Here is a 19,362-nt window from a genome sequence, read left to right as displayed (position 1 = left end):
ATTCTAAAACACATGACGAGTCCTAGTTTTCATATGGAACAACCGAGTTCCTGAAATTAAAATGCAGTCCACTTCGATTGGCGCTAGTGAACACATAACTTCTTAAAACTCGTGCGAAGATGTGGAAATTAAGGCGATTTAAGCTTCTATTTTCTCTCCAAATGGGAAATTGATTGGCGAACAATGTATCTTCTGCCAGAAAAATGAAAACGAAATAATATCAATTTCCACGGTTAGTGGGACAGTGCTGCAGGGGACATGCATCGATTTGACGAATATTCACTTAATACTTCATTTCTACCTCAATATCCTTTTATCCCATCAGTTTTGTAAGTAAATATGCATAATGACGACGCAAATAAGTTCAAATTGACTGATTTAAAATAATCATTATAGGGTGGGCCAAAAAAGCAACAAATGAACAGACATCACGCTTAGAAATTATCATTCAAAAATAAATAAAAACTTTTTTCAGTTTATTTTTAAATTTATTTGTCGACGAATTTTAGTTAGTTAAGTAAAGTATGTTTAATCTATGTTGTACTTGCATGTATTTTAATGATTAAAATAAATTTAAAATATGAGTTAAATAAAGAAAAAAAAATTTAATAACGAATTATTACATTTCGAAGCAGTATTAAAATATCGCAAATTAAATTTTCCAATTTTCTCGCATAACTAAAATGCATTAATTTGAAAATACTTTGCGAAATATAAGAACTATAGTTTTGAAAACCAGAATTTTCTCTAAATCAATACCGTATAAACATAAATATTAAAATTGAATGGTTTGATAATAGTATATGTTAGTTTTATTAAACAGAAAAATATTTTTATTTTCTTATTTTATTTTAATTTATTTACTTTTTTTTAAACCAGACTACTAAACAATACGGTACTATACATTAGACTACTATACAGATAGAATACAGATAGACTACTATACAGTAGACTACTATACATTACTATACAATGCGGTAATTTTATCATAATTTTTTTCTGTTCAAAAAACAGTACATAACAATAATATTCTTATAGCACTATTATAACAATATATTTAAGATATTTTTGTTTAATTTGATTTTAATTTTTTTAGAATATAAAGTAAATGCGTGCTAAGTATTGTTTAAACTAAAATATTTTTTAAAAAATTGTAAAACAAGAAACTAAGATCGTCCAGTCTTCAACGAAATAAAATCTAACGTAAATAAAATTTAACATAAATAAAGGTTTCTTGATCTTTTTTCTTCTTTTTTTTTTTGCTGAAAAAAAATCACGAAATATTCTTTTTGTATTTTCATTTTACCCAAAACATTCGTAACATTCAATCAAAGCTTTTCCAAATTTAAAAGAGCAAATTAGTAAAAATACCTTCTTTTTCTAATCGTACTTATCTTATTTAAAATCGCTTGCGTGCATGATGTTGAATTAGCAAGAAAGAAAAATTTTTTTTTACTTTATTGAGGTTAAGGAAAATTTATAAAGATGGAACAACGCACTAACATAAAGAAGGAAGTTCCACCAAATTAAGAAAAAAATTACTTTCTACACTAAAAAATGTTACAAAACGTCGGTGATCATTTGACACGCATTTCGCGGTGTTCTAACAAAATCTCATCTTTATGCTGTAAAATAAAACTTATTGTTACTTTCATCAATCTGCCAAACTTTAATTTTCATTTGGTGGCTTTAGCTTTCACATAATTATGATTTCGAAAATAGTAAGAAAGGAATTATTTTTATTTCTTAAGAAAATTTGTTTTGTGTAGAGAAAAGCGTTATTTCCTTAGGGTATTGAAAATTTTTAAGAATCTAATGGCATTATTTTCATTACTTCTATTCGTAATAATAACCTTAATCAACAGAGCACATCACAATATATCATCCGAAGCATTGAATTCATGATTTGGTGAAAACTCATCATTTAGAAGTAATAATTTGTTTTTAAAATTTATTTTTCATTTCTCATTATGAGTTTAATAAACTTATTCAATTAAATTTTTATTGGTTATAAAAGCGAAAATAATGATAGTTCATTAATATTAAATGCAATTTTTTTAAAACCATGTGGTGATATAGTACATGGGATCTTTAAATAAGCATGTTGAACCCTGGAACCAGTTTCAAAGTACAACGTTGAGAATCAAATGCTATTGCAATCCATTTTTTTAATAAAAAAAAGGAAACGCTATATTTTATATTTTAGCTTAATGTATTATTACAATATTTTATTAATTTGCATAGATTAATTTAAAAGCAGTCAACTTGTTCTATAACATAGAGCTAAGTTGCCTATATTTTGTTTTCATACATAATTTGCCATCCTGTTTTCTAAATACGAGTATATAGCTTTTTTTTGCCATAATACAAATAAAATTCCTAAATATTTAGTTAAAATACCTTTTACTAAACTTTCTAATTACATGAAAAGTTTTAATTCTCGTTATTTCTCGACCTCTACTTTTATAGAACATTAATATCCACAATACCTGTTGCAATAAATGCCATAGAATTTTATGTGTCCTATAGAATCATGTTTGTTTCATTTCTCACGATTTTACATTAACTGTTCATACATTAGATTTTATTTAATAATTTTTATTCTTCGCGTATTCTATATTATATTCCTTGTGTATTCTATATTCTATTCTTTGTATATTTTATTTTCTACTTTTTGTGTCTTCTATATTCTATTCTTTGTGTATTTTACATTCTTCATACACTTGCAGGATGTCTGTTATTAATTGAGTGTCTTTATAAACTTTTTGTTCTTTTGGCATAAAATTATTTGAAACTTAACTGTCCAAAAGTACAATAAGTTGATAAAATTACAAAATTTTACCTTATTTATCAAATTTTACCATAGATTAAAAGTAAAGCATTTCAGCAACAGCCCGTTGTGAGCCAAAGAGTCATGGTCGTTAAGACTCTACAATTACGTGACAAAAGACACTATTGTGGTTATGTGGTTAGCATTGCGCAGATGCCACCTTTACTTCCTAATCAAGCTGGTGCTTATCGATCTAAAGCTGGATGGGTTTCAAGCCACCATTGGGGATTGAACCCTTGTTGTTAATAACGACAGTTCAGTGCCTTAGACACTAAGCCATTGCGGTTTATCGCTTATTATACAGTCATAATTTATTGTTAATTTTACCCAAATCTCAACCAAAACACTTCGGTAAAAGTTACCGAGTTTTTTGGTGTTCCCATAAGGCCAGAGACATGGCAAATTTTACCATATTCTGGTAGTTTTGACCATAATTTATTTCTCAGAGCAGATTCTAGATTTCAAGATTTTGAAGATGTGAATAACGAGCATATTTTTTTAGTTTTAAGATAAGAAGGTTTTTATAAGAGGATACTATTAAGCAATTTCCGAATAATTCTAAAAATTATTGTTTAAGAAATTAAAAAAAAAATGGCACTTGAAATGCTCTTCTACAAAAAACTTAAATAATTAAGTAATTTTATATTTTATTTTTAATTACAAAAAATAGATTAAAATCATTTCTTTATATATATTTTAAAAATTTTTTAAATAAATTATTTCATGGAAACAATACGCTTTAAAGTGAATTCACAACTATTTAGTATTGCAATAAAAAACAAAGTATTCTGGTAGTAAATAATACATGCTGCAATTCCATTTTTTTCTTTTTTCACCGGATGTTAAACGCAAATATAGATTACTTTAATCAGCGTAAAATGACCTATTTAAAGCAATCTACAGGAAATTTATTTAACTCAATTGAATCACCAATGGCCAAAGCTGCGACCTGCGTGATGCATAAAATGTTTAGAGGGTACACTTCTAAAATTGTTTAAAAATGATTCGTGTTGAAATGGAATGATTTGATAAGAGTTTCGTGATGTTTGTGTCAATATTAGGGGAAACAAATTTGAATAACACTGGGAAACATTTTATTTCTTTGTTTTCTGCTGCATGAGATTTTAGAACAGATCTTATGTACTTTCGTTTCGCTGATTTTAAGTCTACAATCGATTTCTCCCTCCACGCTATAGTTTTAATTTTTTTTATTAATTTAAAACCTTTTTTAACTGTTAAAAGTTTTTTTCTTTCGTGAAATTGATATTTTAGTCAACGAATTGACATTTTAGTTTTTCGACGAAATGTGCAAGTTTGAAAACGTTATACATAACAGAGGATCACATAAAAGCTATGACATATCATCATGATTAAAACTGCACAGGAACTGCCCAGAAATGTCCACAAACGCCTCTAGGGGCGCTTTTCCAACTAGGAACTGTTTCTTCGTGTACTTCCAAACAAAACATGCTATAATAAGGGAGCGTACGACCACATTTGCGGGCTCGTTTTCCAATGTAGTTATAATCCTGCTGATGTTCTTTAATATCTCAACATTTAGGTGACCTCTTATGACATATTATCTTTTTAAACTTTGAACATTTCGACAAAAAATGTCATCTTAAAAAAACTAATTTCAGATTTGTAATCTCCACACCCGAATTTAAGCGAGATCAAGCATTTGAATAAACGAAAAAAAAAATTTCTTCTAAAGTGTAATTAAACTACTCTCCTAGACGCTCATACCTGAATATTGTACTAATAAATACGATACAAAGAATATTAAGTTTATTCTCAGTTGGATGATGGAATACATGTTTTAAAATTTCAAACGCCTTTTATTTTAATAACCAAATTTATCTAATTAGAACTGGTCCTGTGAGTTTCTACATAAGTTTACAAATGATACCTTGTAATGTTATTCGTTAATGCTTTGTAAAACCACACACACAAAAAAGGAAAATTGGTGGGCAAAAATTTCTGAATTAAAATTAAACACATCAGACATACGTTATCAGTATTTTTCTGACAAGGAATAAAAAAGTTTTTCTAAAACCCAATAGAAAATAAAGCTTTTTAATATATATTTCATTATCACTTGTTTTCTTTATAAGTATTTGTTTCCTTATATTTTCATACATCAGGGTATGAACCTGAATATATCGCTACAGATATATTCATTAAATGCATCGATTGCTAGATATGTGTGCGAATAAATTAATAAATGTGAGTTTGCATTCAAAATATTTTATATTTTAATACATCGATTTCAACTTTTTTAAAAAAAGTAAGTATTGGAAAAAGTAAAGAACAAAATTCGCACTTAGAAAACAACATTTTTAAACAACAAAAATGTCAACCATCTCAATTACCGATAAATTTTTTAAGATAACATACAGCTTATTAGCTATATCGTTTTAGAGTTTAACTAATGTCTATGTAAAGCAGTCGACCATTAACCTTTACTTTAAAAGTGTAGCTTGTACTTTAGTACAAGCAACGTATCACTTTATCAATTCAGATAAAACCTCAACAACTTTGGTTATGGCCTTGCATATTTTCTTGTCAAATTGAATATAGTAAGTTATTTCTGGTACATTGGAAATGATTAAAGTAATGAAATCAAGATTGACTCAAAGAGGTAAACATATAACAAACTGATTGACGAATTGAAAAATACCTTCGATACCTTAAAGCGTAAATAAATAATGTTAAAATGTTAAAATGTAGATCCTCTTAACTTTGCATTTAAGAAGTCATTAGAGATGTTAGAAAAATTTACTGTGTCTGTCCTTGGAAATATTCATTCTAAAAACCTCTAGAAAAGTTGTCCTAAACTTTAGGGCTTATTGTAAAAGAAATGTTAAGTACGAGGAAACTGTTTTCCGAACACAACAGTTTCCAAAAAATAAACAAATAGATAAACGATAAATTAATTTAAAAAATTCAGATAGATGTTAATTTTTAAATCCCTTTTTCCAAAACGAATAGATGTCTCATCAAAGTAAGGAAATATTTCAAATGATATCCGCTATTATCAAGTTATAGAGGCAGTTTTATGTATGGGATTTAAGAAAAATAAAGGGACAACAGATTGGACTTTTTCTTCTTTTTTTTTCTTTTGAGAATCATGGGCTATTCGTTTTTTTTTTCTTCTGATTTTCTTATTTCCCTTAGCNCTTCCCCACCCCCCCGTCAAAGCAAAGTGTCCAAATATAATATATATATATATATATATAAAGAAAAATATAATATTCCATTTAAAAAATAACACTAATTAATGCTTTGTATCCTTGCAACTCGTTTTTTTAAGGTAATCTTGTTCCGACATAACAAAGTTTGATTATTAACTGAAAATAAATTTGAATTTTAAAGAACTTTACAATTGATTTGAAGAAAATAAAACTCTGGAAGATAATGATTTTGATTTTTGTACCACCTAAAGATAAATTTGTCACGTAAGTTTCAATAATTGATAAAATATTTCAATATATACAATCGAAAATCATTCAGTTATTCATTGTTGAAAACAAAATAATAATTACAAAGTTTGTATGGCAGTCTAACTTACTTTTTATTGGTTTGATAGGACTCAATATGTTACAGTGAGAGAAGAACTTAAATTGCGAAAACGACTTTATTCTTCTGTAATTTTTCCCACAAATAGCAAACGATTCTTTTTAAATTCGATGTGAGAAGAATTGTTTGCTTGAAAACTGCTGTAAATAAGTTCGATGTAATAATATTCCATTCTGAGAAGTAGTCTATTCTTGAAATCTGCTCACGCAAGTTCAAGGTAATCTAATTTTAATTTAATTTTATTTTAGTAAGTGATACATAGTTAATTATAAATTAATGCTTGACGATAGTTAGATAGCGATATGCCATTTTTAAATTCTTTCTAAATTGAGTTGATCGTGCAAAGTTGTAAGCATAAATGTGCATAATACTGTTAAAGAATAATATTTATGGTATTATACAAGAATTTTATGACATAGTGTGAAAGATACAACAGTGATTATTCAGTTATAAAACCTTAGTATACTTCATATAATTTTTCTGCTTAGTAAAAAAAATTAAACGTAGCATGAGTTTACTTAATACCCATGATGAGACTGACATATTTTTTGAAAATTATATTATTAAAACTAAAAAATAATATTAAATTTGATGTACAAATAAGTGTACTTAAATATATTACCTCAGGTGAAAAATACTCAGTATATCCAATTGGCACTAATATGTGTAGTCACTATTTTCTTTAGTTTTTGGCGCCGCTAAGAACTTTCAAACGCGCACACTTCACGTGTTCGTAGAACAAATCTACTGACTTCGAGATGAGAATAAAATGGGTGTGGAGGAGGTGGAGTGGAGAAAAAGAAAAAGAGCGGAAAGACAGAGCAGGGGTTGTTTATCTATTGCATAAAAAGCTTTTGTTTATAATTGAGTAAAGTGTTTAGTTCATTTAAATCTGAAGTTTCTTAACGGCAAAGTAAATGATTTTTTTTTATTTATCATTTATCATCTGGCTCAACATCAGTCAACATGGATAAATCATCAAATATGAAAGAGGTAGGAACTCCAATCACTTTGTGTTTGTTGTAGTTCTGTTAAGAAAATGAAAACTCTTATTCATATTTTCTATAAGAAATAACAAATAAAGTTTCATTAATTTTACACAATTTGGAGAAAAAAAACTATAGTTTTGCTTAAAATAAGATTTTTGATTTGACTAATATTATTTAATAATAAAAGTTAAAAAATAAAATCGAAATTAAAAAAAATGCTATCGAAAGAATACAATTTACAAAATTGTTTTCGCATAAATGGTGTTCCATTTTTAGAATTTTTTTTAACCAAATGATAATGAACTCAATTTTTTAAGCAAACGATATCGTAAATGATGCATTTTCGGTTCAGTTTTCTAATTTTCAATATTATTTTTATTTTACTTGGAGAATAAAGTGTGTAAAGATTATTAAATAATACATGTATAGTATAGAAATTGAATAAAAATTCATTGAAGTTAAAAATATATTGAATAAAAATATATTGATAAATAAATATATTGATTAAATCTGTTAAATCTATGTTTACATACTGATTAAAATGCAAGAGTATAAATGAATTAACTGTGCACAAAATAGAATAATATTTTTACTACAATTTCGAATGCAATAATGAAATAGTATGACTAATACCTCATACAGTTTGAGCAACTTGAAACAGAAATCGATAGTAAGTCCTGCAAAATTTGGAAACTTATTATAACATATTTTTTTTATGGAGACATATAAATATTCAGTTCGTTAAGATTAAGAGGCAACGTTCTTAAAAATCGAAATTAAAAATAATTACAATTTTAAATATCTTCCTTCAAAAAAGCTGAATCAATTTCAATTCAGTGTCAGAGTTTTTTATGAATTTTAACTGAAGTGTCAGAATTTTTAATACCTTATACACAAACTACATATAGATTTTTTCAAGCTTTTAATCATTTACATTGTTGTTGTTGTTGTTGTAATTCATTTAAGTCGCACTAGAGCTGCACAATGGGCTATTGGCAACGGTCTGGGAAACATCCCCGAGGAGTATCCGCAGACATGCCATCTCAATTTTGATTCTCTGCAAAGGGGATGGCGCCCCCGCTTCGGTAGTCCGACGACCTACATGCAAAGTCGAGCACTTTACGGTAGAACAGTTTAACGAGTATCAATACCGCACACCCTCGATCCCTACGCTTACTAATCCAAGTGGTCACCCACCCGCACACTGACCTTATCCAGTGATGCTTGACTTCGGTGATCTGTACTTACATTGTGAAAATAGTTAAATAGAAAATACTGAAGAGTAAGTTTTAATAATTTTATCTTAAATTTTACATTTCTGGTGATAACATTTTAACGTACATGCAATTTAGAGTAGTTTTAAACAGTACAAGTTTAGTGTCTGTGTAAAAAGAAAGAAACATGATATCATTCATATTATCATCACATTACATATTATCATCATTATTATTTACAATTCTGTGTTACGTTTTAAACCTACTTTTCTCTTATAAGTATCAAAAATTTCTACATTCAATAGTTTTCTGTAAAAATAGTGGTAAAATTATCCGCGAAATTTTCACAATTTGCAAGCTCTTGCTTAAGCATTTATTATTCAAAAGTCGCTCTATCTAGATATTTCATTAAATAAAACTATTTTTAAACTTATAAAATAAATACAATGTTTTAATTAAGCGATTTTTTAAATGCTGAATTTTTGTAACAGTTTTCTAATTTTACGAATTATTATCTATTTTTAGAAGAATAAGGTTATAAAATGATGTGTGTATTAAATGTAAATTGAATATAATATTAATATGAATTGAATTCAATGACTATACTAAGGTCATAAACAAAATGACTGAAAAGTAAAAATGCATAAAATATGTATAAAATAAAACTAATTCAACATAGAAATTAAAATTTTTTAATATTAGAATAGAAATTAAAATAAAATTTTTTTTGAAATCATGTTTTTTGTGTGCGGAAATTGGAATAATAGAAGTATTTGAATTATGAGTGTCTAATTAAATCCAATGTTAGCTTAAAAATGTTATTAGTATTCAAAGCTATTGCAAAGATATAAGATCAAACGTTTTGCGAAAAACTTTGAATTTGTACATCTTAAAACCTGGATTTTATTTATTTATTAATTTTGCTGCCTTCCAGTATTTTTGAGAAACAGCATGCCTGAACATTTTTACTCTTTTTCAATGTTACTAAAAATGTATTTTTGGTAAAAACCAGATATTTCAAACCTACTAATAGTGCTAGTATATTAAAAAATTGAATTTTTGAAATATGTATGTATGTTTTAGTAATACTTTAAAAAACTTTTGATTTTATATTATATATTTAAAGATGAATTTTATATGTCCGAAAAAATTTTTGAAAAATATCCAAGATGCTATAATAGATCAACTTGTGAAAAAATAAAAAACGATTTAATTTTCATAAAAAAATTAAAATTGCACATAGAACAATATAATTATAAATAAAGAATTCTGTAATATTTTTTTTCTACTGAATAAACAGGCTGGTTTTAGAGTTTTTTCCGTTATCGGGAACTAAGGGTAAAAATCAGACATTAGGTTTTTTTGAAATTTTAACAACAAAATTCATTCTTATCTTGTCAAAAGATTGTCTTTAACGAATTCAAATATGCATAAGAATACATAAGAGATGCCTTTTACTTGCTCACATAAACATTTCAAAAGTACACGAAGGAAAAATTTCTTCTAAAATTACCGTACGGTATGGTAATGGCATTTTTGGTTAAAAAAAAACAACCTAATTCTGGTAATAAAACCAAATGAAACGGAATTTAAACCGTTTATTGAGTAATTTTTCCATTCATATAATAACGGTTTACTGAAAACTCTGGTTAAAAAAATTAGAGTTCTTATTCACACAATTACTTAAAAAAAGCAGAAGAAAATTGGAAGGTGAGATTCAACCGAATAAATGGTTTTACTGTCATGATCTAATAAGGTTTCAAAATTACCAAATTTTACCACATTTACCAAATTTTATCAAATACAATTATGAAACCATACTTCTTAGTTAAATTTAGCGAGACGGTATATTTTATCATGTTCTGGAGGTTTCGACTAAGGTTTTTTCTCTCAGTGATTAAACATTATGAAAAGTTAGTTAAAAAATATTTTATTATTCAAAAGCGAATTACAAAAATTGTTTAAGTTATTTGTATAAAAGTGTAATAATGCATATCCGAAGTTTGTATACTGTGATAAAGAAGAAAGTTGTTTACTTTGTTTTGACCAACCTTTGACATTTTCTGTTATTTTTCCCAAAGATTGACTGATGTTGTTATTACAGTTGAAGCTTATCATCGTAGAAGAAAACAACACAAAAATGCTGTTGCAATAAGGCAAATTTATTAGACAATAAGATTTAAAGAAGCAACTGTATACGATATTATTATCATATGGAAAGGATAGCAATTAGGAACTATATTAATGCCTCATAAATAAATAGTACATTATCATGAAATGAAATGAATGTGTACTATATTAAAGCATAAGAACGACAACGTTTAATATTATACAAGGAAGCATTGCAATGTCTATGAAAGGAATCGTGCTTTATCAAGAAAATAAACGTGTACTTTTATTCCTAGAAAGGAATAGTTTATTATCATGCAAGAAAGCAACTCATCCACATATTATTGTACAAAAAAGAAAGCTATAGTTCTAAACATGTCATTAAAGAAGATACTTTACAAAGAATAATCGCTGTTTAAGGTTTCAATTAGGTTCTATTTTTTTTTAACAGAGTATTGAGAGTCCAACAACCTCTTTAGTCCGGCCGTATACCCTACCAAATACAGGGTTTCCACATAAGTACATGACTACAAGGGTATCACAGGGGTATATATCAATACCTCAAAGCATGCGTACTTTTAAAAATTTAGCTGCTTCTTTAGAATGATTTCCAGGTTGTGCTTAGTCAAAATATGTCAGGTCTGAAGAGGATAAGGATCGGAACTGAGTCCCTAGAGTCTCTCCTAGTATCCCTAGATCCTAGAGTATGTATCCTAGTATCCTAGAGTGTGTATAACAGGGGAATAATTTTCTGAGGAGCATTATTTATGCTTCAACTATTTTTAAATAGTATAATTATATTTATGAAAATACTTCAGGAGTACCAGCAAATTATTTTGGCATTTAAACGAAACGTAGAAGTGTTAAATTTCAGCAATCTTTATTATAAAATTCGCTTCGATAAGTTTCTAAATAATTATCAATTGTTTCAAAAACCTTTCAAAATGTTTCAAATATCACGACGTTAAAATAGAGTGTTGTCATTTATTCATTACAGAGAAGTTTGTTAAAGAGTAAAAACAAAGCTCCCAAGCAACGGGGTTACTTTTTTAAACTGTGAACTGAGTTAACCTTATACTTAACTAAACATGGATATCTTTGTATCTAATCATTATGCTACTCACTTTATCATCAGAAGTCTAACACCTCCAGTTTTTACTGTGATTTTCTAAGATATAGATAGTTAAGGAATGTTTACTATTTATTATTACAATTTCTTTTTCGATTTTCTCATATTATTCGTTAGACGAATCTTAAAAATAAAATTTAGGCAACCACATAGAACATTTGAAATTAATCGTAGCAAAAATATTTCTGATAGTTTATAATATGTTGCATGCTTGTTGTCTACATTGTAGGATCACATCACAATAATTGATGAAGTAATTAATTTTCTAGAGATATGAGATGAGTTAATATATCAAATGAAACAAACATATTGCATCGTTTTTCAGTAGGGGGGTGGGATCCTTTTTTCAATGCATCTACCATTTTGAGATTTTGTTGATTTCAAAGAATTCGAATAGCATTTAAACAGCTATTTTTAAGTTAAATTTTTATTATTGCCCAAATATTTTCTATTTTAATTTGTTGAATTAGAGTTGTAAATGCTTGACTCCCACGTATACTCATTTACAATTTCCACCCGTTTTTCTCAAAAATGTATTAATATTATTTATATTTAATTATTAATTTCAAATTATGTATTTCAATTTTTCGTACCTAAAGTAAGATGTACTTTATTTAAAAAATTATATTAAGCATTAGATTGAAATGCTCTAAATTCGAGTAAAAGTAAACCACCTGACTATGACCTCAGCCCAAACTGGCTGTTTATATTCAGGATATTGCTGTTTAAATTTCTACATTTAAGTTAGAATGTCAATTAATGTGAAGTCAATTAAATACAATGAATAATCACATATAAAATATGTTAAAATATAATTATTTCTTGTCTAAGTCTGTTATTAAAAATAGATTTATTATTTTTTTATGCATTTTATTGCATTCCTGATTATTTTATTTTGTGCAGCTGAGAATTTTGCAGATTAATTAGTTTATTTATGTTCTAAATGGCTTCGTGTCTGCCTACGTGTCCAATAAGAAATTAACTTAATCTTTCTTAGAAAAAGAATATAGAAAGTGTCACTTAAGTAAATTCATATTTGATTGTTTAGGCTAATTCGAAATAGAATTGGAAAGAGCAGTTGCTATCATAAACAAATATCACCGTTTTAACAGCCAATCAGGGTTTACCCACGATAACGTTGCTTGCAGGTATACAACTGTGCAGAACCAGATTTAGAAAAGAGCTATATATCAATATGTCAGAAACACACTTACATACAAGTAAATATCTTTTAGTTAAAAACTTGTTTTATATACTAGGAAACTTTTAATGTTACATTGCATTCATATTAACTTTGAAACTTTTCAAAATATATTTGGATTTGGATTTTGTAAAATAAATGTTATCTTATAATTAATTCATTCATCAATTTTCAGTAATCCAACTTCTGTTAAACGTAGGCTCAAAAACGTTGAAATGTGATTAATTAACGTATTAATTAATAAATGCATTAATTTAAATAATTGTTATAATATTTATTCAAGTAACATTTTTGTTTTCGTAATTAGAAATATTTGTTAAAATAATTTTCATGAGATCAAAATATTCCCCCACCCCTTTTAATCTACGGGACTTAACTTTAAATTTACTGGAGTCATATTAAGCAACTTTTTCCAGCAACTTTTGATCTAATGATCAGATCTTCACATTCCGAGATTCAATCTTAATAGTTCGAGAAGGTGACTTCAAATATGCTAATTAATTAGTGCAGACGATATTTTAAGTTACGAAATTTTGCATTAAAACGTATTTTCCCTGAATACAACAACAAACATTTTTTTGACAGATTCAGATTTCTGGCCGTCAAAATATAAGGGGTAGCCGCAATCTGGGAAATATGGTCCCAATAGTTTGGTCAGGAGAACGGTCCACATTTTGGACCCCTTAATGTTAATTTTACTTTTTGCGTATTTCCCGATATCTCGAAAACTTTTTAAGAAATTTGAAAATTTTTTTGCATACAATTATAAAACTTGTTTTTCCAAAAATAATTCTATGCAAACTATAACTTTTAATAAATCTATATTATTTTTTTACTATTTTAATTTAATAACAGTCGAAACATTTTTGAATTGTAAGTTATATGAATGTTTTTACAAAATTTTAAAGTTTGAAAGTTTAAATGGCAAAATACGAAACTTGAGCGAAATCAATTAATTAGTTCTTGAGAAATCAAATTTCGAAAAAGTCACCTTTTTGAAATTTTATTTTATTTTTCAGGAGTTATTTGATCAATTTCTCTCAAATTTTCAAATATTTTCAGAAAGTTATATTTTGCATGGAATTATTTTTAATAAACGAGTTATAATTGTCCTCAAAAATTTTTCAATTCGGTAAAATGTTTTTGAGACATGGTGAAATACGGAAAAAGTAAAATTAAGTAGGGGGTCGTAACTTTGGACAGCTCTCTTGACCAAACTATTAGGACCCAGATTGCGGCTACCCCTCATATTTTGGGAGTCAAAAATCCGAATCCGACGAAAAAATGGTATGTTTATTCCGAGGAAGTACGTTTTTGTGTCTAATTTCGTAACTTAAACTATAGTCTGCACTAATTAATTTGCGTTCTGAGGTCACCCCCTCGAACCATTAAGATTGATCCTAGAACGTAAAGATCCGACTTTAGATTAAAAGTTATTCCGAATGATCTGTTTCTTATTTTGCGCACTGTACTCTGTGTCGTCTATCTCGAAAAAGACTTCTGATTATTAAAATCTTTTTTTTTAAAAAAAAAACAACAACAACAGGACTTTAAGAAGAAATTAGAATTTAAAACAAAATTCAATAATAGCAAGTGAATGTAAGTTATGTAAACACTTTCCGGGTTACATGGCGACCAATTAAATTGTTTTGTTAATCTATTTTGCGCGATTTTTTCACGGGCTTGTTCACAGTTTATGTTATACGTAGTTATTCTTTCGATAACATAATTTTAATTTTATAAACATTTAATTGAACTTAAATAATTATTTAAAAAACATAAATTTATTATTCCTTTATTATTTTCATTTTTCCACATGCTATAGGCTTAGGATGTATATCTTTTATTTCATTCATTTATTGAACTTCCTCTTGGTACTTTCATTTATTGGACGATTTTTTTAAAAAATTATTAATATTTTGTATTTTAGGAACTTATTTTACACATTTCTTACTTAAGTACTTATTTTACATTATTTAATACTCATTTCTTGATTTAATAAATATTCAAGTGATAATAATTCATAATTTAAGTAAATGAATGGATCGAAATAAAGAAAGAGCGAATCAACAATAGTTGAAGTGAATTGGTAAATAATTGGTTCGACTTTTAAATTGATGGGTGAATCAAGGAATCAGTGAATTGGATGATTTCTATTCGTCTTAACAAGAAATTGGTGAATTAAATGATTTTTATTCGTCTTAACAGGGAATCACCTGATCATTGAATGGATCAATCAGTGAATTGGCGGTAAATCAATGAATGATAGTAAACTGGCTAACAAGCATTTGAAAAATCAGTGATTTTAAATAAAGTCTCATCAGTAAATGAGATAAGTAACTTTCAAATTAATAAAAAGTTTTATAAGCCTGTAATTTGTGGTAGGAACAGCAAATGATATTTTTTTATAGTTTTAAATCCCTCATTATTAGTACAGATTTTGCTTCCTTATTTTTTTTTTTTTAGTGCATGCATTTGTTTATTTATTTACTTTTTTTATTACCTCCCCCCCTTCACACCTTTCATTTAAGAAATATTTTAGGAATCGCTACTTACTTTTGCGTTATAAATTCTATTTTTTGCTGAAAAACGACCGAATATCTTCCCTTCCCTCGTAATAAGCGTGAATAAAAACGTCTGAAAAATGCTAAAATATATGCTTCTCAGTTTGTTTTTCTTCCCAAGCCGGATAGTGTTTCGTTTTTATCTGTAACCGCGTTCACGCTTTTATTTCTAAGACATGTAAAAAAAAAATATATGTTCCTGACAGGAACACATTACTGTTATATTTAGAAAGTGAAGATTAAGTAGCACGGCTGCGGTTACTTTCTCTAATATGCTTGTTCAACTGAAAAATCTCAAATAAAAATTTGTTGTTTCAGTTTTTATTGTTTATTTTAAGGACATACAGTGTGAATTAGAGAGAGTCGTTGACACGTGTTTCGTGAGGGCACATTATACCTTAAGTTTTTTTTTTCTCTAGGAATTACACTTTTTACACTTAATTGTAAAATAACATTCGTTAGTGTAAAATGGTAAGATAATAAGTAATATTTTTTATTTTAAACATCTGCCTATTTAAAAAAAGTAGTTCACGTCTTGCTGCTGCTATCTAAAGTGCAACATAATTGCTACCACTGTGAGGTGATATGGTTTTTAATATTTCCGCAATATTCAAATAATAATCAGCTTTTAAAACTTAAAGTATGTTATTCAATTAAGTGACAGTGTGACCAAGACAAAAGAAATCTAATGTTTCATTGCTCTTAATTAACTTTTACCTAATTTACAAACTGACAGAATAAATGTATAAACAGAAAAGAATCTTGAAATATGATAAGAAATTCGAAACTCACACAAATGATTGAGATACAACGCAGATTTTATCAAAGAGTGCGTGATGGGAACAAAACTTCACAAGCGTTAAACGCATTTTCTTTGCAATATACTTATCTGAAAAATAAATTGAGCTGATTGTTCGGTTGAAAAATTCTTTTTATTTCACACGAAACTAGCTAGGCCTAGTCATTTAACCAATTTCGGTAACGTTTGTTTTAAAATTTTTAACTATTGTTTTCCAATCTGTCTAAAATGCTAGAATTTTACAAAAAAGAGTAGATTTTTAATAATATTAAAAATTTAATGTGAATATTTACAAGACTTTAAGCATGATATTGTTTTTTTAAAAGTTTTATCTTTAAAAATTGTTTAATTAAGAAATAAAGATGGTTATTTTTTATCGAAGTTAAAAAAATTTCTGCACACAATGAGTGCATATTGATATGTTATTCTAGAATTACAGTTTTTGTTTTTGTCTGAAAATATTTTGCTGGAATTTGAGTACTTTATCCCACGATTACCATGAGCATTTTACCCCATTTCTTTAATGTTAAACAGATATTTTCTTTCGGTAGCAACTACGTTTTACCCTTTTAGTTTTGAAGGAATCACAGTGCTGTAATTATCTGATCATAATAACGAAATTTTAACTGTTTAGATGCGGCTTTTTTTCAATCTGACAGGCAATTGTGATATAATTTTTTCTAGTAAATTACCCCAGGAAACGAAGTGATTATAAATTTAAAAAATAGGTTTAAATAAATAATATCTTTATATTATTCATTTTTAACTGTTTAAAATAAATAATTGGCGATTACACGCTAATTTTCTTTAAGTTTATTTCGGTGTAAGCATTTACGGTGTAAGCATTGTAAACATTTTTAAAACGAAATAAAAACATCTAATTTTAAACTTCAATAATGGTTTTGATGTTTCTTTGTTTTTGTCATCCATTTTAAAACAATAAAATACTAAAATCAACAACTCAAATAACAATAATTTATTTCCTCCAATAATTTATATTCTCCAACTCCAATAATAATAATTTATCTTTAAACAATTAACTGTTTGAACTATCTTTAAACAATTAAAAATTAAAATCGTACGATTTTAAAATAATCTTTACTTTCATTATCCTGCTGTGTTAACTAAAAAAAAAAAAAAAACCATCTGCATTTAAACTAGACTAGGTTAAATGTTTATTATCTTGGTGCGATTGAACCATTGCAATTTTATTAAGTAAAAAGTTTAAAGCGGAAATTTTTACCCCATTGAATATTTTTAAATTAATTAATGATAATTAATAACTGTTCAATTATTAATTAGATAATTATTGACTGGTTTTTTTATAAGGAAACGTTAATTATAATTTTTAAATGCTTCAATTTGGCAGAATTCATGGTATTTATTGAAGAAATATGACAATTCTGACAAAAAAAGTTGTCAGAAAATTTGAAAGAACAGATATGTTTGAAGTATTTCTGTAGTGCTGCCATCTTATGTCGTTGATAATCATTACTGCTGAACTTCAAAAACAATGCTTTAGGTGGGGCAAATGATAGTTAGAAACATTCATATAAGGAATAATGCGCAATCTTTTCAAAACAATGACAAGGAAAGATAAAGTTTTAAAAAAACATCGGCAGTGTTTTAAAAATTAAAAATGATATTCGTTCATAGATAATTTATCCTGAATCAAGAAGGCAATTTCATCTGATTCTCTTATCCTTATATTGGAGTTCGAATCATGTTCAGTTCTTAAATGGATAGAGTGCATTTATGAGAAAAGGGATTATCATATGTTGCTCAAGGGTAACAGTAAACAGTGCTCATGCGTTGTCATTGCATGCGTTGCTATGGCGACCGCTGCCATTTGATAGTCTTTTTAGAATTCTTTTTTTCACTTTAATTTTATTACGCATTAAGTTGGCGAGTTTGTTTTTGAGATATGGGACCAGAGAGTTCTCAAAAATAATTTTTGAGTTGTGAATAAAAGAGAATTTCATCATTTGAATTTCAATTCTGAATTCAATTCTTGAATAGTTATCGCGAAATCAAATTTGAATATGCAACAGCTTTAAAATTGAATTTCTCTGATACTATTCGACCGATTTTACTCTAATTTTTTGTCTTGTTGTTTAAAATTTATTTCCTCATAATTTAAAATGTTTTGTATACCTGACATATTTAAAATTTTATCAATTATTCTTAAATAATAATAATAATAATTATGCATATACAGTGGTTTCCAAAAGTGTGGATATTTTTTGAAAGTTTCATGTTTTTCAACTTTGTATGCTTGTAGAATATATCAATTTTCTCTTAAATACAAACGTTTACATATCAAATCGAAGGTAATTTAACGTAGAATTTAATAATAATACAGTATTATAATATCTTTATTACAAAAAAAGTTATGCAACTAATAGTAAGATCTATCTTAGATTTGCATTTTTTTAAAGTGATACTTACACAATCAATACTTAGTAGGATAACCCTTATTTTTTAAGACAGCTTCACAGCGTTTTTTCATCGAGTGAACGAGTGTTTGGAGTTCATCTTTCGTAATCACATGGTGCCAAGAATCAATTATAGCTGCACTTAGTTGTTTTTTATTGGATGGACGTTTTTTTCGTACAAGAATTTTCAAACGTCGCCACAAATTTACAATTGGATTGAGATCAGGGCTGTTTCCTGGCCATGGTAATATATATCTAAGCCTTTATTTTAATACTATGCTTTGTATACTTTTGCTGTGTGGCATGGTAATATATCTAAGCCTTTATTTTAAAACTATGCTTTGCATACTTTTGCTGTGTGGCATGGAGCTGAATCCTGCTGAAAAATAAATGGTGCGTTGTTGGGGAAGGTGTCCCTGATGGAAGGTATCAATTTTGGCTTCAGAACAGTTTCGATGTATTTTTTGGCATTCAGGATACCATCAATCACTTGAATTCGGCCCACACCATCTG

At 27.4% G+C, this 19,362-nt stretch overlaps 1 protein-coding gene across 1 annotated transcript in view; it reads right to left on the bottom strand.

Moving 5' to 3' along the window:
- Nucleotides 1-7,157, bottom strand: part of LOC107444741 (ras guanine nucleotide exchange factor R) — a 43,884-nt gene extending 36,727 nt beyond the window's left edge. The window contains exon 1 of the mRNA XM_043049962.2: nt 7,032-7,157. The gene's annotated coding sequence lies outside the window, so the exon portion shown is untranslated. The remainder of the gene's footprint in view (nt 1-7,031) is intronic.
- Nucleotides 7,158-19,362: the final 12,205 nt, after the last annotated feature.

The sequence above is a fragment of the Parasteatoda tepidariorum genome, chromosome 4, assembly GCF_043381705.1.
Source record: "Parasteatoda tepidariorum isolate YZ-2023 chromosome 4, CAS_Ptep_4.0, whole genome shotgun sequence".
In the NCBI taxonomy this organism is placed as follows: domain Eukaryota; kingdom Metazoa; phylum Arthropoda; class Arachnida; order Araneae; family Theridiidae; genus Parasteatoda; species Parasteatoda tepidariorum.
This window is presented reverse-complemented; position numbering and strand designations above follow the sequence as displayed.